Source organism: Styela clava, chromosome 15 (genome assembly GCF_964204865.1).
Source record: "Styela clava chromosome 15, kaStyClav1.hap1.2, whole genome shotgun sequence".
NCBI lineage: Eukaryota > Metazoa > Chordata > Ascidiacea > Stolidobranchia > Styelidae > Styela > Styela clava.
In genome coordinates this window covers 7,525,080-7,541,371 of record NC_135264.1, presented here as the reverse complement: position 1 = coordinate 7,541,371, position 16,292 = coordinate 7,525,080, and the positions used below count along the sequence as shown (strand labels likewise).

Here is a 16,292-nt window from a genome sequence, read left to right as displayed (position 1 = left end):
CCAACAACTGCGAAATACAAATAGCCGAATAGACTACTACTTTATCGCCTACAACCATACCACGTTGAATGCACCCGATCTCGTTCGATCTCGGAAGTTAAGCAATGTCGGGCTCGGTTAGTACTTGCATGGGTGACCGGCTGGGAATACCGAGTGTCGTAGGCTTTTCGTCGCCGTTTCATTCGATTTTGCTCTGTTTTCCAACAACTGCAAAATACAAATAGCCGAATAGACTACTACTTTATCGCCTACAACCATACCACGTTGAATGCACCCGATCTCGTTCGATCTCGGAAGTTAAGCAATGTCGAGCTCGGTTAGTACTTGCATAGGTGACCGGCTGGGAATACCGAGTGTCGTAGGCTTTTCGTCGCCGTTTCATTCGATTTTGCTCTGTTTTCCAACAACTGCGAAATACAAATAGCCGAATAGACTACTACTTTATCGCCTACAACCATACCACGTTGAATGCACCCGATCTCGTCGATCTCGGAAGTTAAGCAATGTCGGGTTCGGTTAGTACTTGCATGGGTGACAGGCTGGGAATACCGAGTGTCGTAAGCTTTTCGTCGTCGTTTCATTCGATTTTGCTGTGTTTTCTAACAACTGCGAAATACAAATAGCCGAATAGACTACTACTTCATCGCCTACAACTATACCACGTTGAATGCTCCCGATCTTGTTCGATCTCGGAAGTTAAGCAATGTCGGGCTTGGTTAGTACTTGCATGGGTGACCGGCTGGGAATACCGAGTGTCGTAGGCTTTTCGTCGCCGTTTCATTCGATTTTGCTCTGTTTTCTAACAACTGCGAAATACAAATAGCCGAATAGACTACTACTTTATTGCCTACAACCATACCACGTTGAATGCACCCGATCTCGTTCGATCTCGGAAGTTAAGCAATGTCGGGCTCGGTTAGTACTTGCATGGGTGACCGGCTGGGAATACCGAGTGTCGTAGGCTTTTTTTTCGTCACCGTTCCATTCGTTTTTTCTCTGTTTTCTAACAACTGCAAAATACAAATAGCAGAACAGACTACTACTTTATCGACTACAACCATACCACGTTGAATGCACCCGATCTCGTTCGATCTCGGAAGTTAAGCAATGTCGGGCTCGGTTAGTACTTGCATGGGTGACCGGCTGGGAATACCGAGTGTCGTAGGCTTTTCTTTCGTCGCCGTTCCATTCGTTTTTTCTCTGTTTTCTAACAACTGCAAAATACAAATAGCAGAACAGACTACTACTTTATCGACTACAACCATACCACGTTGAATGCACCCGATCTCGTTCGATCTCGGAAGTTAAGCAATTTCGGGCTCGGTTAGTACTTTCATGGGTGACCGGCTGGGAATACCGAGTGTCGTAGGCTTTTCGTCGCCGCTTCATTCGATTTTGCTCTGTTTTCCAACAACTGCGAAATACAAATAGCCGAATAGACTACTACTTTATCGCCTACAACCATACCACGTTGAATGCACCCGATCTCGTTCGATCTCGGAAGTTAAGCAATGTCGGGCTCGGTTAGTACTTGCATGGGTGACCGGCTGGGAATACCGAGTGTCGTAGGCTTTTCGTCGCCGTTTCATTCGATTTTGCTCTGTTTTCAAACAACTGCAAAATACAAATAGCCGAATAGACTACTACTTTATCGCCTACAACCATACCACGTTGAATGCACCCGATCTCGTTCGATCTCGGAAGTTAAGCAATGTCGGGCTCGGTTAGTACTTGCATGGGTGACCGGCTGGGAATACCGAGTGTCGTAGGCTTTTCGTCGCCGTTTCATTCGATTTTGCTCTGTTTTCCAACAACTGCAAAATACAAATAGCCGAATAGACTACTACTTTATCGCCTACAACCATACCACGTTGAATGCACCCGATCTCGTTCGATCTCGGAAGTTAAGCAATGTCGAGCTCGGTTAGTATTTGCATGGGTGACCGGCTGGGAATACCGAGTGTCGTAGGCTTTTCGTCGCCGTTTCATTCGATTTTGCTCTGTTTTCCAACAACTGCGAAATACAAATAGCCGAATAGACTACTACTTTATCGCCTACAACCATACCACGTTGAATGCACCCGATCTCGTCGATCTCGGAAGTTAAGCAATGTCGGGTTCGATTAGTACTTGCATGGGTGACAGGCTGGGAATACCGAGTGTCGTAAGCTTTTCGTCGTCGTTTCATTCGATTTTGCTGTGTTTTCTAACAACTGCGAAATACAAATAGCCGAATAGACTACTACTTCATCGCCTACAACTATACCACGTTGAATGCTCCCGATCTTGTTCGATCTCGGAAGTTAAGCAATGTCGGGCTTGGTTAGTACTTGCATGGGTGACCGGCTGGGAATACCGAGTGTCGTAGGCTTTTCGTCGCCGTTTCATTCGATTTTGCTCTGTTTTCTAACAACTGCGAAATACAAATAGCCGAATAGACTACTACTTTATCGCCTACAACCATACCACGGTGAATGCACCCGATCTCGTTCGATCTCGGAAGTTAAGCAATGTCGGGCTCGGTTAGTACTTGCATGGGTGACCGGCTGGGAATACCGAGTGTCGTAGGCTTTTCGTCGCCGTTTCATTCGATTTTGCTCTTTTTACCAACAACTGCGAAATACAAATAGCCGAATAGACTACTACTTTATCGCCTACAACCATACCACGTTGAATGCACCCGATCTCGTTCGATCTCGGAAGTTAAGCAATGTCGGGCTCGGTTAGTACTTGCTTGGGTGACCGGCTGGGAATACCGAGTGTCGTAGGCTTTTCGTCGCCGTTTCATTCGATTTTGCTCTGTTTTCTAACAATTGCGAAATACAAATAGCCGAATAGACTACTACTTTATCGCCTACAACCATACCACGTTGAATGCACCCGATCTCGTCGATCTCGGGAGTTAAGCAATGTCGGGTTCGGTTAGTACTTGCATGGGTGACCGGCTGGGAATACCGAGTGTCGTAAGCTTTTCGTCGTCGTTTCATTCGATTTTGCTGTGTTTTCTAACAACTGCGAAATACAAATAGCCGAATAGACTACTACTTTATCGCCTACAACCATACCACGTTGAATGCACCCGATCTTGTTCGATCTCGGAAGTTAAGCAATGTCGGGCTTGGTTAGTACTTGCATGGGTGACCGGCTGGGAATACCGAGTGTCGTAGGCTTTTCGTCGCCGTTTCATTCGATTTTGCTCTGTTTTCTAACAACTGCGAAATACAAATAGCCAAATAGACTACTACTTTATCGCCTACAACCATACCACGGTGAATGCACCCGATCTCGTTCGATCTCGGAAGTTAAGCAATGTCGGGCTAGGTTAGTACTTGCATGGGTGACCGGCTGGGAATACCGAGTGTCGTAGGCTTTTCGTCGCCGTTTCATTCGATTTTGCTCTCTTTTCTAACAACTGCAAAATACAAATAGCCGAATAGACTACTACTTTATTGCCTACAACCATACCACGTTGAATGCACCCGATCTCGTTCGATCTCGGAAGTTAAGCAATGTCGGGCTTGGTTAGTACTTGCATGGGTGACCGGCTGGGAATACCGAGTGTCGTAGGCTTTTTTTTCGTCGCCGTTCCATTCGTTTTTTCTCTGTTTTCTAACAACTGCAAAATACAAATAGCAGAACAGACTACTACTTTATCGACTACAACCATACCACGTTGAATGCACCCGATCTCGTTCGATCTCGGAAGTTAAGCAATGTCGGGCTCGGTTAGTACTTGCATGGGTGACCGGCTGGGAATACCGAGTGTCGTAGGCTTTTCTTTCGTCGCCGTTCCATTCGTTTTTTCTCTGTTTTCTAACAACTGCAAAATACAAATAGCAGAACAGACTACTACTTTATCGACTACAACCATACCACGTTGAATGCACCCGATCTCGTTCGATCTCGGAAGTTAAGCAATTTCGGGCTCGGTTAGTACTTTCATGGGTGACCGGCTGGGAATACCGAGTGTCGTAGGCTTTTCGTCGCCGCTTCATTCGATTTTGCTCTGTTTTCCAACAACTGCGAAATACAAATAGCCGAATAGACTAAAACTTTATCGCCTACAATCATACCACGTTGAATGCACCCGATCTCGTTCGATCTCGGAAGTTAAGCAATGTCGGGCTCGGTTAGTACTTGCATGGGTGACCGGCTGGGAATACCGAGTGTCGTAGGCTTTTCGTCGCCGTTTCATTCGATTTTGCTCTGTTTTCCAACAACTGCAAAATACAAATAGCCGAATAGACTACTACTTTATCGCCTACAACCATACCACGTTGAATGCACCCGATCTCGTTCGATCTCGGAAGTTAAGCAATGTCGGGCTCGGTTAGTACTTGCATGGGTGACCGGCTGGGAATACCGAGTGTCGTAGGCTTTTCGTCGCCGTTTCATTCGATTTTGCTCTGTTTTCCAACAACTGCAAAATACAAATAGCCGAATAGACTACTACTTTATCGCCTACAACCATACCACGTTGAATGCACCCGATCTCGTTCGATCTCGGAAGTTAAGCAATGTCGAGCTCGGTTAGTACTTGCATAGGTGACCGGCTGGGAATACCGAGTGTCGTAGGCTTTTCGTCGCCGTTTCATTCGATTTTGCTCTGTTTTCCAACAACTGCGAAATACAAATAGCCGAATAGACTACTACTTTATCGCCTACAACCATACCACGTTGAATGCACCCGATCTCGTCGATCTCGGAAGTTAAGCAATGTCGGGTTCGGTTAGTACTTGCATGGGTGACAGGCTGGGAATACCGAGTGTCGTAAGCTTTTCGTCGTCGTTTCATTCGATTTTGCTGTGTTTTCTAACAACTGCAAAATACAAATAGCCGAATAGACTACTACTTCATCGCCTACAACTATACCACGTTGAATGCTCCCGATCTTGTTCGATCTCGGAAGTTAAGCAATGTCGGGCTTGGTTAGTACTTGCATGGGTGACCGGCTGGGAATACCGAGTGTCGTAGGCTTTTCGTCGCCGTTTCATTCGATTTTGCTCTGTTTTCTAACAACTGCGAAATACAAATAGCCGAATAGACTACTACTTTATCGCCTACAACCATACCACGGTGAATGCACCCGATCTCGTTCGATCTCGGAAGTTAAGCAATGTCGGGCTCGGTTAGTACTTGCATGGGTGACCGGCTGGGAATACCGAGTGTCGTAGGCTTTTCCTCGCCGTTTCATTCGATTTTGCTCTGTTTTCCAACAACTGCGAAATACAAATAGCCGAATAGACTACTACTTTATTGCCTACAACCATACCACGTTGAATGCACCCGATCTCGTTCGATCTCGGAAGTTAAGCAATGTCGGGCTCGGTTAGTACTTGCATGGGTGACCGGCTGGGAATACCGAGTGTCGTAGGCTTTTTTTTCGTCGCCGTTTCATTCGATTTTGCTCTGTTTTTCAACAACTGCGAAATACAAATAGGCGAATAGACTACCACTTTATTGCCTACAACCATACCACGTTGAATGCACCCGATCTCGTTCGATCCCGGAAGTTAAGCAATGGCGGGCTCGGTTAGTACTTGCATGGGTGACCGACTGGGAATACCGAGTGTCGTAGGCTTTTTTTTCGTCGCCGTTCCATTCGTTTTTTCTCTGTTTTCTAACAACTGCAAAATACAAATAGCAGAACAGACTACTACTTTATCGACTACAACCATACCACGTTGAATGCACCCGATCTCGTTCGATCTCGGAAGTTAAGCAATGTCGGGCTCGGTTAGTACTTGCATGGGTGACCGGCTGGAGATACCGAGTGTCGTAGGCTTTTCGTCGCCGCTTCATTCGATTTTGCTCTGTTTTCCAACAACTGCAAAATACAAATAGCCGAATAGACTACTACTTTATCGCCTACAACCATACCACGTTGAATGCACCCGATCTCGTTCGATCTCGGAAGTTAAGCAATGTCGGGCTCGGTTAGTACTTGCATGGGTGACCGGCTGGGAATACCGAGTGTCGTAGGCTTTTCGTCGCCGCTTCATTCGATTTTGCTCTGTTTTCCAACAACTGCAAAATACAAATAGCCGAATAGACTACTACTTTATCGCCTACAACCATACCACGTTGAATGCACTCGATCTCGTTCGATTTCGGAAGTTAAGCAATGTCGGGCTCGGTTAGTACTTGCATGGGTGACCGGCTGGGAATACCGAGTGTCGTAGGCTTTTCGTCGCCGTTTCATTCGATTTTGCTCTGTTTTCCAACAACTGCGAAATACAAATAGCCGAATAGACTACTACTTTATCGCCTACAACCATACCACGTTGAATGCACCCGATCTCGTTCGATCTCGGAATTTAAGCAATGTCGGGCTCGGTTAGTACTTGCATGGGTGACCGGCCTGGAATACCGAGTGTCGTAGGCTTTTCGTCGCCGTTTCATTCGATTTTGCTCTGTTTTCCAACAACTGCGAAATACAAATAGCCGAATGGACTACTACTTTATCGCCTACAACCATACCACGTTGAATGCACCCGATCTCGTTCGATCTCGGAAGTTAAGCAATGTTGGGCTCGGTTAGTACTTGCATGGGTGACCGGCTGGGAATACCGAGTGTCGTAGGCTTTTCGTCGCTTTTCATTCGATTTTGCTCTGTTTTCCAACAACTGCGAAATACAAATAGCCGAATAGACTACTACTTTATCGCCTACAACCATACCACGTTGAATGCACCCGATCTCGTTCGATCTCGGAAGTTAAGCAATGTCGGGCTCGGTTAGTACTTGCATGGGTGACCGGCTGGGAATACCGAGTGTCGTAGGCTTTTTGTCGCCGTTTCATTCGATTTTGCTCTGTTTTCCAACAACTGCAAAATACAAATAGCCGAATAGAATACTACTTTATCGCCTACAACCATACCACGTTGAATGCACCCGTTATCGTTCGATCTCGGAAGTTAAGCAATGTCGGGCTCGGTTAGTACTTGCATGGGTGACCGGCTGGGAATACCGAGTGTCGTAGGCTTTTCATCGCCGTTTCATTCGATTTTGCTCTGTTTTCCAACAACTGCGAAATACAAATAGCCGAATAGACTACTACTTTATCGCCTACAACCATACCACGTTGAATGCACCCGATCTCGTTCGATCTCGGAAGTTAAGCAATGTCTGGCTCGGTTAGTACTTGCATGGGTGACCGGCTGGGAATACCGAGTGTCGTAGGCTTTTCGTCGCCGTTTCATTCGATTTTGCTCTGTTTTCCAACAACTGCGAAATACAAATAGCCGAATAGACTACTACTTTATCGCCTACAACCATACCACGTTGAATGCACCCGATCTCGTTCGATCTCGGAAGTTAAGCAATGTCGGGCTCGGTTAGTACTTGCATGGGTGACCGGCTGGGAATACCGAGTGTCGTAGGCTTTTTGTCGCCGTTTCATTCGATTTTGCTCTGTTTTCCAACAACTGCGAAATACAAATAGCCGAATAGACTACTACTTTATCGCCTACAACCATACCACGTTGAATGCACCCGTTATCGTTCGATCTCGGAAGTTAAGCAATGTCGGGCTCGGTTAGTACTTGCATGGGTGACCGGCTGGGAATACCGAGTGTCGTAGGCTTTTTTTTCGTCGCCGTTCCATTCGTTTTTTCTCTGTTTTCTAACAACTGCAAAATACAAATAGCAGAACAGACTACTACTTTATCGACTACAACCATACCATGTTGAATGCACCCGATCTCGTTCGATCTCGGAAGTTAAGCAATGTCGGGCTCGGTTAGTACTTGCATGGGTGACCGGCTGGGAATACCGAGTGTCGTAGGCTTTTTTTTCGTCGCCGTTCCATTCGTTTTTTCTCTGTTTTCTAACAACTGCAAAATACAAATAGCCGAATAGACTACTACTTTATCGCCTACAACCATACCACGTTGAATGCACCCGATCTTGTTCGATCTCGGAAGTTAAGCAATGTCGGGCTTGGTTAGTACTTGCATGGGTGACCGGCTGGGAATACCGAGTGTCGTAGGCTTTTCGTCGCCGTTTCATTCGATTTTGCTCTGTTTTCTAACAACTGCGAAATACAAATAGCCAAATAGACTACTACTTTATCGCCTACAACCATACCACGGTGAATGCACCCGATCTCGTTCGATCTCGGAAGTTAAGCAATGTCGGGCTAGGTTAGTACTTGCATGGGTGACCGGCTGGGAATACCGAGTGTCGTAGGCTTTTCGTCGCCGTTTCATTCGATTTTGCTCTCTTTTCTAACAACTGCGAAATACAAATAGCCGAATAGACTACTACTTTATTGCCTACAACCATACCACGTTGAATGCACCCGATCTCGTTCGATCTCGGAAGTTAAGCAATGTCGGGCTTGGTTAGTACTTGCATGGGTGACCGGCTGGGAATACCGAGTGTCGTAGGCTTTTTTTTCGTCGCCGTTCCATTCGTTTTTTCTCTGTTTTCTAACAACTGCAAAATTCAAATAGCAGAACAGACTACTACTTTATCGACTACAACCATACCACGTTGAATGCACCCGATCTCGTTCGATCTCGGAAGTTAAGCAATGTCGGGCTCGGTTAGTACTTGCATGGGTGACCGGCTGGGAATACCGAGTGTCGTAGGCTTTTCTTTCGTCGCCGTTCCATTCGTTTTTTCTCTGTTTTCTAACAACTGCAAAATACAAATAGCAGAACAGACTACTACTTTATCGACTACAACCATACCACGTTGAATGCACCCGATCTCGTTCGATCTCGGAAGTTAAGCAATTTCGGGCTCGGTTAGTACTTTCATGGGTGACCGGCTGGGAATACCGAGTGTCGTAGGCTTTTCGTCGCCGCTTCATTCGATTTTGCTCTGTTTTCCAACAACTGCGAAATACAAATAGCCGAATAGACTAAAACTTTATCGCCTACAACCATACCACGTTGAATGCACCCGATCTCGTTCGATCTCGGAAGTTAAGCAATGTCGGGCTCGGTTAGTACTTGCATGGGTGACCGGCTGGGAATACCGAGTGTCGTAGGCTTTTCGTCGCCGTTTCATTCGATTTTGCTCTGTTTTCCAACAACTGCAAAATACAAATAGCCGAATAGACTACTACTTTATCGCCTACAACCATACCACGTTGAATGCACCCGATCTCGTTCGATCTCGGAAGTTAAGCAATGTCGGGCTCGGTTAGTACTTGCATGGGTGACCGGCTGGGAATACCGAGTGTCGTAGGCTTTTCGTCGCCGTTTCATTCGATTTTGCTCTGTTTTCCAACAACTGCAAAATACAAATAGCCGAATAGACTACTACTTTATCGCCTACAACCATACCACGTTGAATGCACCCGATCTCGTTCGATCTCGGAAGTTAAGCAATGTCGAGCTCGGTTAGTACTTGCATAGGTGACCGGCTGGGAATACCGAGTGTCGTAGGCTTTTCGTCGCCGTTTCATTCGATTTTGCTCTGTTTTCCAACAACTGCGAAATACAAATAGCCGAATAGACTACTACTTTATCGCCTACAACCATACCACGTTGAATGCACCCGATCTCGTCGATCTCGGAAGTTAAGCAATGTCGGGTTCGGTTAGTACTTGCATGGGTGACAGGCTGGGAATACCGAGTGTCGTAAGCTTTTCGTCGTCGTTTCATTCGATTTTGCTGTGTTTTCTAACAACTGCGAAATACAAATAGCCGAATAGACTACTACTTCATCGCCTACAACTATACCACGTTGAATGCTCCCGATCTTGTTCGATCTCGGAAGTTAAGCAATGTCGGGCTTGGTTAGTACTTGCATGGGTGACCGGCTGGGAATACCGAGTGTCGTAGGCTTTTCGTCGCCGTTTCATTCGATTTTGCTCTGTTTTCTAACAACTGCGAAATACAAATAGCCGAATAGACTACTACTTTATCGCCTACAACCATACCACGGTGAATGCACCCGATCTCGTTCGATCTCGGAAGTTAAGCAATGTCGGGCTCGGTTAGTACTTGCATGGGTGACCGGCTGGGAATACCGAGTGTCGTAGGCTTTTCCTCGCCGTTTCATTCGATTTTGCTCTGTTTTCCAACAACTGCGAAATACAAATAGCCGAATAGACTACTACTTTATTGCCTACAACCATACCACGTTGAATGCACCCGATCTCGTTCGATCTCGGAAGTTAAGCAATGTCGGGCTCGGTTAGTACTTGCATGGGTGACCGGCTGGGAATACCGAGTGTCGTAGGCTTTTTTTTCGTTGCCGTTTCATTCGATTTTGCTCTGTTTTCCAACAACTGCGAAATACAAATAGGCGAATAGACTACCACTTTATTGCCTACAACCATACCACGTTGAATGCACCCGATCTCGTTCGATCCCGGAAATTAAGCAATGTCGGGCTCGGTTAGTACTTGCATGGGTGACCGGCTGGGAATACCGAGTGTCGTAGGCTTTTTTTTCGTCGCCGTTCCATTCGTTTTTTCTCTGTTTTCTAACAACTGCAAAATACAAATAGCAGAACAGACTACTACTTTATCGACTACAACCATACCACGTTGAATGCACCCGATCTCGTTCGATCTCGGAAGTTAAGCAATGTCGGGCTCGGTTAGTACTTGCATGGGTGACCGGCTGGAAATACCGAGTGTCGTAGGCTTTTCGTCGCCGCTTCATTCGATTTTGCTCTGTTTTCCAACAACTGCAAAATACAAATAGCCGAATAGACTACTACTTTATCGCCTACAACCATACCACGTTGAATGCACCCGATCTCGTTCGATCTCGGAAGTTAAGCAATGTCGGGCTTGGTTAGTACTTGCATGGGTGACCGGCTGGGAATACCGAGTGTCGTAGGCTTTTTTTTCGTCGCCGTTCCATTCGTTTTTTCTCTGTTTTCTAACAACTGCAAAATTCAAATAGCAGAACAGACTACTACTTTATCGACTACAACCATACCACGTTGAATGCACCCGATCTCGTTCGATCTCGGAAGTTAAGCAATGTCGGGCTCGGTTAGTACTTGCATGGGTGACCGGCTGGGAATACCGAGTGTCGTAGGCTTTTCTTTCGTCGCCGTTCCATTCGTTTTTTCTCTGTTTTCTAACAACTGCAAAATACAAATAGCAGAACAGACTACTACTTTATCGACTACAACCATACCACGTTGAATGCACCCGATCTCGTTCGATCTCGGAAGTTAAGCAATTTCGGGCTCGGTTAGTACTTTCATGGGTGACCGGCTGGGAATACCGAGTGTCGTAGGCTTTTCGTCGCCGCTTCATTCGATTTTGCTCTGTTTTCCAACAACTGCGAAATACAAATAGCCGAATAGACTAAAACTTTATCGCCTACAACCATACCACGTTGAATGCACCCGATCTCGTTCGATCTCGGAAGTTAAGCAATGTCGGGCTCGGTTAGTACTTGCATGGGTGACCGGCTGGGAATACCGAGTGTCGTAGGCTTTTCGTCGCCGTTTCATTCGATTTTGCTCTGTTTTCCAACAACTGCAAAATACAAATAGCCGAATAGACTACTACTTTATCGCCTACAACCATACCACGTTGAATGCACCCGATCTCGTTCGATCTCGGAAGTTAAGCAATGTCGGGCTCGGTTAGTACTTGCATGGGTGACCGGCTGGGAATACCGAGTGTCGTAGGCTTTTCGTCGCCGTTTCATTCGATTTTGCTCTGTTTTCCAACAACTGCAAAATACAAATAGCCGAATAGACTACTACTTTATCGCCTACAACCATACCACGTTGAATGCACCCGATCTCGTTCGATCTCGGAAGTTAAGCAATGTCGAGCTCGGTTAGTACTTGCATAGGTGACCGGCTGGGAATACCGAGTGTCGTAGGCTTTTCGTCGCCGTTTCATTCGATTTTGCTCTGTTTTCCAACAACTGCGAAATACAAATAGCCGAATAGACTACTACTTTATCGCCTACAACCATACCACGTTGAATGCACCCGATCTCGTCGATCTCGGAAGTTAAGCAATGTCGGGTTCGGTTAGTACTTGCATGGGTGACAGGCTGGGAATACCGAGTGTCGTAAGCTTTTCGTCGTCGTTTCATTCGATTTTGCTGTGTTTTCTAACAACTGCGAAATACAAATAGCCGAATAGACTACTACTTCATCGCCTACAACTATACCACGTTGAATGCTCCCGATCTTGTTCGATCTCGGAAGTTAAGCAATGTCGGGCTTGGTTAGTACTTGCATGGGTGACCGGCTGGGAATACCGAGTGTCGTAGGCTTTTCGTCGCCGTTTCATTCGATTTTGCTCTGTTTTCTAACAACTGCGAAATACAAATAGCCGAATAGACTACTACTTTATCGCCTACAACCATACCACGGTGAATGCACCCGATCTCGTTCGATCTCGGAAGTTAAGCAATGTCGGGCTCGGTTAGTACTTGCATGGGTGACCGGCTGGGAATACCGAGTGTCGTAGGCTTTTCCTCGCCGTTTCATTCGATTTTGCTCTGTTTTCCAACAACTGCGAAATACAAATAGCCGAATAGACTACTACTTTATTGCCTACAACCATACCACGTTGAATGCACCCGATCTCGTTCGATCTCGGAAGTTAAGCAATGTCGGGCTCGGTTAGTACTTGCATGGGTGACCGGCTGGGAATACCGAGTGTCGTAGGCTTTTTTTTCGTTGCCGTTTCATTCGATTTTGCTCTGTTTTCCAACAACTGCGAAATACAAATAGGCGAATAGACTACCACTTTATTGCCTACAACCATACCACGTTGAATGCACCCGATCTCGTTCGATCCCGGAAATTAAGCAATGTCGGGCTCGGTTAGTACTTGCATGGGTGACCGGCTGGGAATACCGAGTGTCGTAGGCTTTTTTTTCGTCGCCGTTCCATTCGTTTTTTCTCTGTTTTCTAACAACTGCAAAATACAAATAGCAGAACAGACTACTACTTTATCGACTACAACCATACCACGTTGAATGCACCCGATCTCGTTCGATCTCGGAAGTTAAGCAATGTCGGGCTCGGTTAGTACTTGCATGGGTGACCGGCTGGAAATACCGAGTGTCGTAGGCTTTTCGTCGCCGCTTCATTCGATTTTGCTCTGTTTTCCAACAACTGCAAAATACAAATAGCCGAATAGACTACTACTTTATCGCCTACAACCATACCACGTTGAATGCACCCGATCTCGTTCGATCTCGGAAGTTAAGCAATGTCGGGCTCGGTTAGTACTTGCATGGGTGACCGGCTGGGAATACCGAGTGTCGTAGGCTTTTCGTCGCCGCTTCATTCGATTTTGCTCTGTTTTCCAACAACTGCAAAATACAAATAGCCGAATAGACTACTACTTTATCGCCTACAACCATACCACGTTGAATGCACTCGATCTCGTTCGATTTCGGAAGTTAAGCAATGTCGGGCTCGGTTAGTACTTGCATGGGTGACCGGCTGGGAATACCGAGTGTCGTAGGCTTTTCGTCGCCGTTTCATTCGATTTTGCTCTGTTTTCCAACAACTGCGAAATACAAATAGCCGAATAGACTACTACTTTATCGCCTACAACCATACCACGTTGAATGCACCCGATCTCGTTCGATCTCGGAATTTAAGCAATGTCGGGCTCGGTTAGTACTTGCATGGGTGACCGGCTGGAAATACCGAGTGTCGTAGGCTTTTCGTCGCCGTTTCATTCGATTTTGCTCTGTTTTCCAACAACTGCGAAATACAAATAGCCGAATGGACTACTACTTTATTGCCTACAACCATACCACGTTGAATGCACCCGATCTCGTTTGATCTCGGAAGTTAAGCAATGTTGGGCTCGGTTAGTACTTGCATGGGTGACCGGCTGGGAATACCGAGTGTCGTAGGCTTTTCGTCGCTTTTCATTCGATTTTGCTCTGTTTTCCAACAACTGCGAAATACAAATAGCCGAATAGACTACTACTTTATCGCCTACAACCATACCACGTTGAATGCACCCGATCTCGTTCGATCTCGGAAGTTAAGCAATGTCGGGCTCGGTTAGTACTTGCATGGGTGACCGGCTGGGAATACCGAGTGTCGTAGGCTTTTTGTCGCCGTTTCATTCGATTTTGCTCTGTTTTCCAACAACTGCAAAATACAAATAGCCGAATAGAATACTACTTTATCGCCTACAACCATACCACGTTGAATGCACCCGTTATCGTTCGATCTCGGAAGTTAAGCAATGTCGGGCTCGGTTAGTACTTGCATGGGTGACCGGCTGGGAATACCGAGTGTCGTAGGCTTTTCATCGCCGTTTCATTCGATTTTGCTCTGTTTTCCAACAACTGCGAAATACAAATAGCCGAATAGACTACTACTTTATCGCCTACAACCATACCACGTTGAATGCACCCGATCTCGTTCGATCTCGGAAGTTAAGCAATGTCTGGCTCGGTTAGTACTTGCATGGGTGACCGGCTGGGAATACCGAGTGTCGTAGGCTTTTCGTCGCCGTTTCATTCAATTTTGCTCTGTTTTCCAACAACTGCGAAATACAAATAGCCGAATAGACTACTACTTTATCGCCTACAACCATACCACGTTGAATGCACCCGATCTCGTTCGATCTCGGAAGTTAAGCAATGTTGGGCTCGGTTAGTACTTGCATGGGTGACCGGCTGGGAATACCGACTGTCGTAGGCTTTTCGTCGCCGTTTCATTCGATTTTGCTCTGTTTTCCAACAACTGCGAAATACAAATAGCCGAATAGACTACTACTTTATCGCCTACAACCATACCACGTTGAATGCACCCGATCTCGTTCGATCTCGGAAGTTAAGCAATGTCGGGCTCGGTTAGTACTTGCATGGGTGACCGGCTGGGAATACCGAGTGTCGTAGGCTTTTTGTCGCCGTTTCATTCGATTTTGCTCTGTTTTCCAACAACTGCGAAATACAAATAGCCGAATAGACTACTACTTTATCGCCTACAACCATACCACGTTGAATGCACCCGTTATCGTTCGATCTCGGAAGTTAAGCAATGTCGGGCTCGGTTAGTACTTGCATGGGTGACCGGCTGGGAATACCGAGTGTCGTAGGCTTTTTTTTCGTCGCCGTTCCATTCGTTTTTTCTCTGTTTTCTAACAACTGCAAAATACAAATAGCAGAACAGACTACTACTTTATCGACTACAACCATACCATGTTGAATGCACCCGATCTCGTTCGATCTCGGAAGTTAAGCAATGTCGGGCTCGGTTAGTACTTGCATGGGTGACCGGCTGGGAATACCGAGTGTCGTAGGCTTTTCGTCGCCGCTTCATTCGATTTTGCTCTGTTTTCCAACAACTGCAAAATACAAATAGCCGAATAGACTACTACTTTAACGCCTACAACCATACCACGTTGAATGCACCCGATCTCGTTCGATCTTGGAAGTTAAGCAATGTCGGGCTCGGTTAGTACTTGCATGGGTGACCGGCTGGGAATACCGAGTGTCGTAGGCTTTTCATCGCCGTTTCATTCGATTTTGCTCTGTTTTCCAACAACTGCGAAATACAAATAGCCGAATAGACTACTACTTTATCGCCTACAACCATACCACGTTGAATGCACCCGATCTCGTTCGATCTCGGAAGTTAAGCAATGTCTGGCTCGGTTAGTACTTGCATGGGTGACCGGCTGGGAATACCAAGTGTCGTAGGCTTTTCGTCGCCGTTTCATTCAATTTTGCTCTGTTTTCCAACAACTGCGAAATACAAATAGCCGAATAGACTACTACTTTATCGCCTACAACCATACCACGTTGAATGCACCCGATCTCGTTCGATCTCGGAAGTTAAGCAATGTCGGGCTCGGTTAGTACTTGCATGGGTGACCGGCTGGGAATACCGAGTGTCGTAGGCTTTTTGTCGCCGTTTCATTCGATTTTGCTCTGTTTTCCAACAACTGCGAAATACAAATAGCCGAATAGACTACTACTTTATCGCCTACAACCATACCACGTTGAATGCACCCGTTATCGTTCGATCTCGGAAGTTAAGCAATGTCGGGCTCGGTTAGTACTTGCATGGGTGACCGGCTGGGAATACCGAGTGTCGTAGGCTTTTTTTTCGTCGCCGTTCCATTCGTTTTTTCTCTGTTTTCTAACAACTGCAAAATACAAATAGCAGAACAGACTACTACTTTATCGACTACAACCATACCATGTTGAATGCACCCGATCTCGTTCGATCTCGGAAGTTAAGCAATGTCGGGCTCGGTTAGTACTTGCATGGGTGACCGGCTGGGAATACCGAGTGTCGTAGGCTTTTCGTCGCCGCTTCATTCGATTTTGCTCTGTTTCCAACAACTGCAAAATACAAATAGCCGAA

General features: G+C 46.2%; 61 non-coding genes and 20 pseudogenes across 61 annotated transcripts; all 81 read left to right on the top strand.

Annotated features, from left to right (window-relative positions):
* Nucleotides 1-46: 46 nt before the first annotated feature.
* Nucleotides 47-165, top strand: LOC144412111 (5S ribosomal RNA). Its single transcript, XR_013469042.1, has one exon. It is a non-coding gene; the product is annotated as a 5S ribosomal RNA (ribosomal RNA).
* Nucleotides 166-246: 81 nt separating this feature from the next.
* LOC144417466 (5S ribosomal RNA) lies at nt 247-365 on the top strand (annotated as a pseudogene).
* An 81-nt stretch (nt 366-446) lies between these two features.
* LOC144412553 (5S ribosomal RNA) lies at nt 447-564 on the top strand (annotated as a pseudogene).
* An 81-nt stretch (nt 565-645) lies between these two features.
* Nucleotides 646-764, top strand: LOC144416995 (5S ribosomal RNA). Its single transcript, XR_013472887.1, has one exon. It is a non-coding gene; the product is annotated as a 5S ribosomal RNA (ribosomal RNA).
* An 81-nt stretch (nt 765-845) lies between these two features.
* Nucleotides 846-964, top strand: LOC144412100 (5S ribosomal RNA). Its single transcript, XR_013469040.1, has one exon. It is a non-coding gene; the product is annotated as a 5S ribosomal RNA (ribosomal RNA).
* Nucleotides 965-1,049: 85 nt separating this feature from the next.
* LOC144415243 (5S ribosomal RNA) lies at nt 1,050-1,168 on the top strand. The gene has a single exon (XR_013471135.1). It is a non-coding gene; the product is annotated as a 5S ribosomal RNA (ribosomal RNA).
* Nucleotides 1,169-1,253: 85 nt separating this feature from the next.
* LOC144417374 (5S ribosomal RNA) lies at nt 1,254-1,372 on the top strand. The gene has a single exon (XR_013473267.1). It is a non-coding gene; the product is annotated as a 5S ribosomal RNA (ribosomal RNA).
* An 81-nt stretch (nt 1,373-1,453) lies between these two features.
* LOC144412088 (5S ribosomal RNA) lies at nt 1,454-1,572 on the top strand. The gene has a single exon (XR_013469039.1). It is a non-coding gene; the product is annotated as a 5S ribosomal RNA (ribosomal RNA).
* An 81-nt stretch (nt 1,573-1,653) lies between these two features.
* LOC144412076 (5S ribosomal RNA) lies at nt 1,654-1,772 on the top strand. The gene has a single exon (XR_013469037.1). It is a non-coding gene; the product is annotated as a 5S ribosomal RNA (ribosomal RNA).
* An 81-nt stretch (nt 1,773-1,853) lies between these two features.
* LOC144417291 (5S ribosomal RNA) lies at nt 1,854-1,972 on the top strand. Its single transcript, XR_013473184.1, has one exon. It is a non-coding gene; the product is annotated as a 5S ribosomal RNA (ribosomal RNA).
* An 81-nt stretch (nt 1,973-2,053) lies between these two features.
* On the top strand, nt 2,054-2,171 carry LOC144412686 (5S ribosomal RNA; annotated as a pseudogene).
* Nucleotides 2,172-2,252: 81 nt separating this feature from the next.
* LOC144416994 (5S ribosomal RNA) lies at nt 2,253-2,371 on the top strand. Its single transcript, XR_013472886.1, has one exon. It is a non-coding gene; the product is annotated as a 5S ribosomal RNA (ribosomal RNA).
* Nucleotides 2,372-2,452: 81 nt separating this feature from the next.
* LOC144415658 (5S ribosomal RNA) lies at nt 2,453-2,571 on the top strand. Its single transcript, XR_013471550.1, has one exon. It is a non-coding gene; the product is annotated as a 5S ribosomal RNA (ribosomal RNA).
* Nucleotides 2,572-2,652: 81 nt separating this feature from the next.
* On the top strand, nt 2,653-2,771 carry LOC144414666 (5S ribosomal RNA). The gene has a single exon (XR_013470556.1). It is a non-coding gene; the product is annotated as a 5S ribosomal RNA (ribosomal RNA).
* An 81-nt stretch (nt 2,772-2,852) lies between these two features.
* On the top strand, nt 2,853-2,970 carry LOC144411928 (5S ribosomal RNA; annotated as a pseudogene).
* An 81-nt stretch (nt 2,971-3,051) lies between these two features.
* LOC144415527 (5S ribosomal RNA) lies at nt 3,052-3,170 on the top strand. The gene has a single exon (XR_013471419.1). It is a non-coding gene; the product is annotated as a 5S ribosomal RNA (ribosomal RNA).
* Nucleotides 3,171-3,251: 81 nt separating this feature from the next.
* LOC144414924 (5S ribosomal RNA) lies at nt 3,252-3,370 on the top strand. The gene has a single exon (XR_013470815.1). It is a non-coding gene; the product is annotated as a 5S ribosomal RNA (ribosomal RNA).
* An 81-nt stretch (nt 3,371-3,451) lies between these two features.
* Nucleotides 3,452-3,570, top strand: LOC144414096 (5S ribosomal RNA). Its single transcript, XR_013469987.1, has one exon. It is a non-coding gene; the product is annotated as a 5S ribosomal RNA (ribosomal RNA).
* Nucleotides 3,571-3,655: 85 nt separating this feature from the next.
* LOC144415241 (5S ribosomal RNA) lies at nt 3,656-3,774 on the top strand. The gene has a single exon (XR_013471133.1). It is a non-coding gene; the product is annotated as a 5S ribosomal RNA (ribosomal RNA).
* An 85-nt stretch (nt 3,775-3,859) lies between these two features.
* LOC144417373 (5S ribosomal RNA) lies at nt 3,860-3,978 on the top strand. The gene has a single exon (XR_013473266.1). It is a non-coding gene; the product is annotated as a 5S ribosomal RNA (ribosomal RNA).
* Nucleotides 3,979-4,059: 81 nt separating this feature from the next.
* LOC144414551 (5S ribosomal RNA) lies at nt 4,060-4,178 on the top strand. Its single transcript, XR_013470441.1, has one exon. It is a non-coding gene; the product is annotated as a 5S ribosomal RNA (ribosomal RNA).
* Nucleotides 4,179-4,259: 81 nt separating this feature from the next.
* On the top strand, nt 4,260-4,378 carry LOC144412065 (5S ribosomal RNA). Its single transcript, XR_013469036.1, has one exon. It is a non-coding gene; the product is annotated as a 5S ribosomal RNA (ribosomal RNA).
* An 81-nt stretch (nt 4,379-4,459) lies between these two features.
* Nucleotides 4,460-4,578, top strand: LOC144417465 (5S ribosomal RNA; annotated as a pseudogene).
* Nucleotides 4,579-4,659: 81 nt separating this feature from the next.
* On the top strand, nt 4,660-4,777 carry LOC144412552 (5S ribosomal RNA; annotated as a pseudogene).
* Nucleotides 4,778-4,858: 81 nt separating this feature from the next.
* LOC144416993 (5S ribosomal RNA) lies at nt 4,859-4,977 on the top strand. The gene has a single exon (XR_013472885.1). It is a non-coding gene; the product is annotated as a 5S ribosomal RNA (ribosomal RNA).
* An 81-nt stretch (nt 4,978-5,058) lies between these two features.
* On the top strand, nt 5,059-5,177 carry LOC144415657 (5S ribosomal RNA). The gene has a single exon (XR_013471549.1). It is a non-coding gene; the product is annotated as a 5S ribosomal RNA (ribosomal RNA).
* Nucleotides 5,178-5,258: 81 nt separating this feature from the next.
* LOC144412054 (5S ribosomal RNA) lies at nt 5,259-5,377 on the top strand. The gene has a single exon (XR_013469035.1). It is a non-coding gene; the product is annotated as a 5S ribosomal RNA (ribosomal RNA).
* Nucleotides 5,378-5,462: 85 nt separating this feature from the next.
* On the top strand, nt 5,463-5,581 carry LOC144417117 (5S ribosomal RNA). The gene has a single exon (XR_013473010.1). It is a non-coding gene; the product is annotated as a 5S ribosomal RNA (ribosomal RNA).
* Nucleotides 5,582-5,666: 85 nt separating this feature from the next.
* On the top strand, nt 5,667-5,785 carry LOC144418000 (5S ribosomal RNA; annotated as a pseudogene).
* An 81-nt stretch (nt 5,786-5,866) lies between these two features.
* LOC144412043 (5S ribosomal RNA) lies at nt 5,867-5,985 on the top strand. The gene has a single exon (XR_013469034.1). It is a non-coding gene; the product is annotated as a 5S ribosomal RNA (ribosomal RNA).
* Nucleotides 5,986-6,066: 81 nt separating this feature from the next.
* Nucleotides 6,067-6,185, top strand: LOC144416669 (5S ribosomal RNA). Its single transcript, XR_013472562.1, has one exon. It is a non-coding gene; the product is annotated as a 5S ribosomal RNA (ribosomal RNA).
* Nucleotides 6,186-6,266: 81 nt separating this feature from the next.
* LOC144417605 (5S ribosomal RNA) lies at nt 6,267-6,385 on the top strand (annotated as a pseudogene).
* An 81-nt stretch (nt 6,386-6,466) lies between these two features.
* Nucleotides 6,467-6,585, top strand: LOC144413973 (5S ribosomal RNA). The gene has a single exon (XR_013469863.1). It is a non-coding gene; the product is annotated as a 5S ribosomal RNA (ribosomal RNA).
* An 80-nt stretch (nt 6,586-6,665) lies between these two features.
* Nucleotides 6,666-6,784, top strand: LOC144412032 (5S ribosomal RNA). Its single transcript, XR_013469033.1, has one exon. It is a non-coding gene; the product is annotated as a 5S ribosomal RNA (ribosomal RNA).
* An 81-nt stretch (nt 6,785-6,865) lies between these two features.
* LOC144417850 (5S ribosomal RNA) lies at nt 6,866-6,984 on the top strand (annotated as a pseudogene).
* An 81-nt stretch (nt 6,985-7,065) lies between these two features.
* Nucleotides 7,066-7,184, top strand: LOC144416560 (5S ribosomal RNA). Its single transcript, XR_013472453.1, has one exon. It is a non-coding gene; the product is annotated as a 5S ribosomal RNA (ribosomal RNA).
* An 81-nt stretch (nt 7,185-7,265) lies between these two features.
* Nucleotides 7,266-7,384, top strand: LOC144412021 (5S ribosomal RNA). The gene has a single exon (XR_013469032.1). It is a non-coding gene; the product is annotated as a 5S ribosomal RNA (ribosomal RNA).
* An 81-nt stretch (nt 7,385-7,465) lies between these two features.
* LOC144417848 (5S ribosomal RNA) lies at nt 7,466-7,584 on the top strand (annotated as a pseudogene).
* An 85-nt stretch (nt 7,585-7,669) lies between these two features.
* On the top strand, nt 7,670-7,788 carry LOC144416461 (5S ribosomal RNA). The gene has a single exon (XR_013472354.1). It is a non-coding gene; the product is annotated as a 5S ribosomal RNA (ribosomal RNA).
* Nucleotides 7,789-7,873: 85 nt separating this feature from the next.
* On the top strand, nt 7,874-7,992 carry LOC144415525 (5S ribosomal RNA). The gene has a single exon (XR_013471417.1). It is a non-coding gene; the product is annotated as a 5S ribosomal RNA (ribosomal RNA).
* Nucleotides 7,993-8,073: 81 nt separating this feature from the next.
* LOC144414923 (5S ribosomal RNA) lies at nt 8,074-8,192 on the top strand. Its single transcript, XR_013470814.1, has one exon. It is a non-coding gene; the product is annotated as a 5S ribosomal RNA (ribosomal RNA).
* An 81-nt stretch (nt 8,193-8,273) lies between these two features.
* Nucleotides 8,274-8,392, top strand: LOC144414084 (5S ribosomal RNA). Its single transcript, XR_013469975.1, has one exon. It is a non-coding gene; the product is annotated as a 5S ribosomal RNA (ribosomal RNA).
* Nucleotides 8,393-8,477: 85 nt separating this feature from the next.
* On the top strand, nt 8,478-8,596 carry LOC144415240 (5S ribosomal RNA). Its single transcript, XR_013471132.1, has one exon. It is a non-coding gene; the product is annotated as a 5S ribosomal RNA (ribosomal RNA).
* An 85-nt stretch (nt 8,597-8,681) lies between these two features.
* Nucleotides 8,682-8,800, top strand: LOC144417372 (5S ribosomal RNA). Its single transcript, XR_013473265.1, has one exon. It is a non-coding gene; the product is annotated as a 5S ribosomal RNA (ribosomal RNA).
* Nucleotides 8,801-8,881: 81 nt separating this feature from the next.
* On the top strand, nt 8,882-9,000 carry LOC144412010 (5S ribosomal RNA). Its single transcript, XR_013469031.1, has one exon. It is a non-coding gene; the product is annotated as a 5S ribosomal RNA (ribosomal RNA).
* Nucleotides 9,001-9,081: 81 nt separating this feature from the next.
* LOC144411999 (5S ribosomal RNA) lies at nt 9,082-9,200 on the top strand. The gene has a single exon (XR_013469030.1). It is a non-coding gene; the product is annotated as a 5S ribosomal RNA (ribosomal RNA).
* An 81-nt stretch (nt 9,201-9,281) lies between these two features.
* LOC144417464 (5S ribosomal RNA) lies at nt 9,282-9,400 on the top strand (annotated as a pseudogene).
* Nucleotides 9,401-9,481: 81 nt separating this feature from the next.
* LOC144412551 (5S ribosomal RNA) lies at nt 9,482-9,599 on the top strand (annotated as a pseudogene).
* An 81-nt stretch (nt 9,600-9,680) lies between these two features.
* Nucleotides 9,681-9,799, top strand: LOC144416992 (5S ribosomal RNA). The gene has a single exon (XR_013472884.1). It is a non-coding gene; the product is annotated as a 5S ribosomal RNA (ribosomal RNA).
* An 81-nt stretch (nt 9,800-9,880) lies between these two features.
* LOC144415656 (5S ribosomal RNA) lies at nt 9,881-9,999 on the top strand. The gene has a single exon (XR_013471548.1). It is a non-coding gene; the product is annotated as a 5S ribosomal RNA (ribosomal RNA).
* Nucleotides 10,000-10,080: 81 nt separating this feature from the next.
* Nucleotides 10,081-10,199, top strand: LOC144411988 (5S ribosomal RNA). Its single transcript, XR_013469029.1, has one exon. It is a non-coding gene; the product is annotated as a 5S ribosomal RNA (ribosomal RNA).
* An 85-nt stretch (nt 10,200-10,284) lies between these two features.
* On the top strand, nt 10,285-10,403 carry LOC144417607 (5S ribosomal RNA; annotated as a pseudogene).
* An 85-nt stretch (nt 10,404-10,488) lies between these two features.
* On the top strand, nt 10,489-10,607 carry LOC144417014 (5S ribosomal RNA). Its single transcript, XR_013472906.1, has one exon. It is a non-coding gene; the product is annotated as a 5S ribosomal RNA (ribosomal RNA).
* Nucleotides 10,608-10,688: 81 nt separating this feature from the next.
* LOC144414073 (5S ribosomal RNA) lies at nt 10,689-10,807 on the top strand. The gene has a single exon (XR_013469964.1). It is a non-coding gene; the product is annotated as a 5S ribosomal RNA (ribosomal RNA).
* Nucleotides 10,808-10,892: 85 nt separating this feature from the next.
* LOC144415239 (5S ribosomal RNA) lies at nt 10,893-11,011 on the top strand. The gene has a single exon (XR_013471131.1). It is a non-coding gene; the product is annotated as a 5S ribosomal RNA (ribosomal RNA).
* Nucleotides 11,012-11,096: 85 nt separating this feature from the next.
* On the top strand, nt 11,097-11,215 carry LOC144417371 (5S ribosomal RNA). Its single transcript, XR_013473264.1, has one exon. It is a non-coding gene; the product is annotated as a 5S ribosomal RNA (ribosomal RNA).
* An 81-nt stretch (nt 11,216-11,296) lies between these two features.
* LOC144411977 (5S ribosomal RNA) lies at nt 11,297-11,415 on the top strand. Its single transcript, XR_013469028.1, has one exon. It is a non-coding gene; the product is annotated as a 5S ribosomal RNA (ribosomal RNA).
* Nucleotides 11,416-11,496: 81 nt separating this feature from the next.
* On the top strand, nt 11,497-11,615 carry LOC144411965 (5S ribosomal RNA). Its single transcript, XR_013469026.1, has one exon. It is a non-coding gene; the product is annotated as a 5S ribosomal RNA (ribosomal RNA).
* An 81-nt stretch (nt 11,616-11,696) lies between these two features.
* On the top strand, nt 11,697-11,815 carry LOC144417463 (5S ribosomal RNA; annotated as a pseudogene).
* Nucleotides 11,816-11,896: 81 nt separating this feature from the next.
* LOC144412550 (5S ribosomal RNA) lies at nt 11,897-12,014 on the top strand (annotated as a pseudogene).
* An 81-nt stretch (nt 12,015-12,095) lies between these two features.
* On the top strand, nt 12,096-12,214 carry LOC144416991 (5S ribosomal RNA). Its single transcript, XR_013472883.1, has one exon. It is a non-coding gene; the product is annotated as a 5S ribosomal RNA (ribosomal RNA).
* An 81-nt stretch (nt 12,215-12,295) lies between these two features.
* Nucleotides 12,296-12,414, top strand: LOC144415655 (5S ribosomal RNA). The gene has a single exon (XR_013471547.1). It is a non-coding gene; the product is annotated as a 5S ribosomal RNA (ribosomal RNA).
* An 81-nt stretch (nt 12,415-12,495) lies between these two features.
* On the top strand, nt 12,496-12,614 carry LOC144411954 (5S ribosomal RNA). The gene has a single exon (XR_013469025.1). It is a non-coding gene; the product is annotated as a 5S ribosomal RNA (ribosomal RNA).
* An 85-nt stretch (nt 12,615-12,699) lies between these two features.
* LOC144417606 (5S ribosomal RNA) lies at nt 12,700-12,818 on the top strand (annotated as a pseudogene).
* An 85-nt stretch (nt 12,819-12,903) lies between these two features.
* LOC144417013 (5S ribosomal RNA) lies at nt 12,904-13,022 on the top strand. Its single transcript, XR_013472905.1, has one exon. It is a non-coding gene; the product is annotated as a 5S ribosomal RNA (ribosomal RNA).
* Nucleotides 13,023-13,103: 81 nt separating this feature from the next.
* On the top strand, nt 13,104-13,222 carry LOC144411943 (5S ribosomal RNA). Its single transcript, XR_013469024.1, has one exon. It is a non-coding gene; the product is annotated as a 5S ribosomal RNA (ribosomal RNA).
* An 81-nt stretch (nt 13,223-13,303) lies between these two features.
* LOC144416668 (5S ribosomal RNA) lies at nt 13,304-13,422 on the top strand. Its single transcript, XR_013472561.1, has one exon. It is a non-coding gene; the product is annotated as a 5S ribosomal RNA (ribosomal RNA).
* An 81-nt stretch (nt 13,423-13,503) lies between these two features.
* Nucleotides 13,504-13,622, top strand: LOC144417508 (5S ribosomal RNA; annotated as a pseudogene).
* Nucleotides 13,623-13,703: 81 nt separating this feature from the next.
* On the top strand, nt 13,704-13,822 carry LOC144415447 (5S ribosomal RNA). The gene has a single exon (XR_013471339.1). It is a non-coding gene; the product is annotated as a 5S ribosomal RNA (ribosomal RNA).
* Nucleotides 13,823-13,902: 80 nt separating this feature from the next.
* LOC144411932 (5S ribosomal RNA) lies at nt 13,903-14,021 on the top strand. The gene has a single exon (XR_013469023.1). It is a non-coding gene; the product is annotated as a 5S ribosomal RNA (ribosomal RNA).
* Nucleotides 14,022-14,102: 81 nt separating this feature from the next.
* LOC144417847 (5S ribosomal RNA) lies at nt 14,103-14,221 on the top strand (annotated as a pseudogene).
* Nucleotides 14,222-14,302: 81 nt separating this feature from the next.
* LOC144416559 (5S ribosomal RNA) lies at nt 14,303-14,421 on the top strand. Its single transcript, XR_013472452.1, has one exon. It is a non-coding gene; the product is annotated as a 5S ribosomal RNA (ribosomal RNA).
* An 81-nt stretch (nt 14,422-14,502) lies between these two features.
* On the top strand, nt 14,503-14,621 carry LOC144416636 (5S ribosomal RNA). Its single transcript, XR_013472529.1, has one exon. It is a non-coding gene; the product is annotated as a 5S ribosomal RNA (ribosomal RNA).
* An 81-nt stretch (nt 14,622-14,702) lies between these two features.
* LOC144411921 (5S ribosomal RNA) lies at nt 14,703-14,821 on the top strand. Its single transcript, XR_013469022.1, has one exon. It is a non-coding gene; the product is annotated as a 5S ribosomal RNA (ribosomal RNA).
* An 81-nt stretch (nt 14,822-14,902) lies between these two features.
* Nucleotides 14,903-15,021, top strand: LOC144417846 (5S ribosomal RNA; annotated as a pseudogene).
* Nucleotides 15,022-15,106: 85 nt separating this feature from the next.
* Nucleotides 15,107-15,225, top strand: LOC144416460 (5S ribosomal RNA). The gene has a single exon (XR_013472353.1). It is a non-coding gene; the product is annotated as a 5S ribosomal RNA (ribosomal RNA).
* Nucleotides 15,226-15,306: 81 nt separating this feature from the next.
* On the top strand, nt 15,307-15,425 carry LOC144415598 (5S ribosomal RNA). Its single transcript, XR_013471490.1, has one exon. It is a non-coding gene; the product is annotated as a 5S ribosomal RNA (ribosomal RNA).
* An 81-nt stretch (nt 15,426-15,506) lies between these two features.
* On the top strand, nt 15,507-15,625 carry LOC144415990 (5S ribosomal RNA). Its single transcript, XR_013471884.1, has one exon. It is a non-coding gene; the product is annotated as a 5S ribosomal RNA (ribosomal RNA).
* An 81-nt stretch (nt 15,626-15,706) lies between these two features.
* On the top strand, nt 15,707-15,825 carry LOC144418422 (5S ribosomal RNA). Its single transcript, XR_013473456.1, has one exon. It is a non-coding gene; the product is annotated as a 5S ribosomal RNA (ribosomal RNA).
* Nucleotides 15,826-15,906: 81 nt separating this feature from the next.
* Nucleotides 15,907-16,025, top strand: LOC144417845 (5S ribosomal RNA; annotated as a pseudogene).
* An 85-nt stretch (nt 16,026-16,110) lies between these two features.
* LOC144416459 (5S ribosomal RNA) lies at nt 16,111-16,229 on the top strand. Its single transcript, XR_013472352.1, has one exon. It is a non-coding gene; the product is annotated as a 5S ribosomal RNA (ribosomal RNA).
* Nucleotides 16,230-16,292: the final 63 nt, after the last annotated feature.